The sequence below is a fragment of the Sphaerodactylus townsendi genome, linkage group LG16 (genome assembly GCF_021028975.2).
Source record: "Sphaerodactylus townsendi isolate TG3544 linkage group LG16, MPM_Stown_v2.3, whole genome shotgun sequence".
NCBI lineage: Eukaryota > Metazoa > Chordata > Lepidosauria > Squamata > Sphaerodactylidae > Sphaerodactylus > Sphaerodactylus townsendi.
In genome coordinates this window covers 33,496,275-33,498,585 of record NC_059440.1, presented here as the reverse complement: position 1 = coordinate 33,498,585, position 2,311 = coordinate 33,496,275, and the positions used below count along the sequence as shown (strand labels likewise).

The following is a 2,311-nucleotide window of genomic DNA, read 5'->3' as shown; positions in this document are numbered from 1 at the left end:
CAAACATCCAGGAATGTACCAAGCCAGAGATGGCAGCCTTACACAGGTCCGAAGGCAGAGAAGAGGGGGGGAAATCCTCACTGAATTCAGAGCTTCCTCTGGAATTTCCTCCTTGTACTGGGTCACTTGGTATCACAAGCCTCCCCCTCCGCCCCCCGCCCCCCGCCCCCCCCCCTTCTGCTGTGTTTTCTTCTGCTCGACCTGTGACTTTTTAAATTGTTCCTTGGCCTATTTCCCCCAATTTTAACTATCTGCTCTGCTTTCATACAAGAAGCTGCTGTGATGTGTATTTCAGCAATAATGGAGAGCCAGCCTACTTGGAGTGGATATGTGATGCCACAGAATCCACCTTCCAAAGCTGCCCCCCCCCCCCCCCCAGCAAGTGATCCGCTGTAGTCAGGAGATCTGTTGTAATTCTAGAACTCCAGCTTCCACCTGGAGGTTGGGAACCCAGGGTACAAATTAGGCCTATCAGGGGCCCCTTCCGCACACGCAAAATAATGCATTTTCAAACCACTTTCACAACTGTTTGCAAGTGGATTTTGCCGTTCCGCACAGCTTCAAAGAGCATTGAAAGCAGTTTGAAAGTGCATTATTCTGCATGTGCGGAATGAGCCTTGGTCAGCTAAGCCCAACTCAGAGGGCTGTGGCTCCTCCCTCCGATAATCCTGTTTTGCATTTAAAACTGAGATTTAAAGCTAGTTTGGTTTCCCTCTCCAGCGCATGCGCACATACATGCCTGCCCCTCTTTTACACGAAGTTCTTTCCTTATCCAACACTGTCACCTACTGGTCACACTCAATAATTCTGCTCAATCCTTTACAGAGATGGCGAGGAGGCAATTAATCGTATCCATGACTGCTAAATTCAAACATGGGTCTCTGTAACTATTTTTATAAAGTCCTGCCCACTGACAATCACGCAAATGTTCACAGCATAAGCTCACCATGTTAAAATGTCAGCCAAACTAACCGGTTTGCATTATCACATTTTTACAACTTTCTAATGCACATAACATTGTAATTGTTACAACAGCCTAGTAGTGTAGGCTCTTATGTCCTCATAACTGGAGCACACATCCCTCTTCATTTAAGTGATGTTTTTGATGATGAAGAAGAGTTTGGATTTATACCCCACTTTTCTCAACCATAAGGCTTACAAATGCTTTCCCTTTCTCTTCCCCAACAGACATTTGTGAGGTAGGTGGGGCTGAGAGAGTTTGAAGAGAACTGGGACTGACCCAAGGTCACCCAACAGGCTTCATGTGTAGGAGTGGGGAAACAGATCTAGTTCACTAGATAACAGTCCACCGCTCAGCAGTGGCGTAGGAGGTTAAGAGCTCGTGTATCTAATCTGGAGGAACGGGGTTTGATTCCAAGCTCTGCCACCTGAGCCGTGGAGGCTTATCTGGGGAATTCAGATTAGCCTGTACACTCCCACACTCGCCAGCTGGGTGACCTTGGGCAAGTCACAGCTTTTTGGAGCTCTCTCAGCCCCACCCACCTCACAGGGTGTTTGTTGTGAGGGGGGAAGGGCAAGGAGATTGTAAGTCCCTTTGAGTCTCCTGTAAGAAGAGAAAGGGGGGGTATAAATCCAAACGCCGCTGCCGCTCCTCCTCCTCCTCCTCCTCCTCCTCCTCTTCTTCTTCTTCTTTCTTCTTCTTTCTTCTTCTTCTTCTTCTTCTTCATGTGGAGGAGTAGAGAATCAAACCCTGTTTTCCAGATTAGAAACTACTGCTCTTAACCAATACACCATGCCAGCTCTCTTATTAATACATTTCTTAGGGGAAAGCGCAAATGCAGAACCTCACTTCCACAAATTATGCAATCGAATTCCCCGCAACTGGAAATCACAGAGGTCAGCACACCCAGAGTGCAATGGATGAGCCCCACCCTGAGAAAACCACCTTCGTGACCATGTTGCCAGGCAAGTGAACCAACTTTCAGACCCAGCCAAATCGTCTCCCACCAGCAGCTGGTTGACAAAATAATAACAGCAATAAAAAAAACAATTAAACCAAAACCTTATAACCTTTAGACTCCATGATAAAACCACAGAACAAGGGCTAAAATTTAAGAATAATAATTGTATTGTATATTTAATGTATATACCGCCCTCCGGTGCACAGTAATACAATAGCAACATCAGTAATCATAACATCATACAAAACTATCAAAACAGGCATCAGTAAGCCATGTTCTTCCAAAGAGGATTTCCAAGGCAGCTCTTCATTGATGTTTCATGGTGGTTTGCAGTTTTTATTTTGCAACTTCGATAGATGCATTTGGACTGCTGCTTTTATTATTAGGTT

General features: G+C 45.7%; 1 pseudogene; it reads right to left on the bottom strand.

Moving 5' to 3' along the window:
• Positions 1-1,781: 1,781 nt before the first annotated feature.
• On the bottom strand, positions 1,782-1,934 carry LOC125446093 (annotated as a pseudogene).
• Between the last annotated feature and the right edge of the window lie 377 nt (positions 1,935-2,311).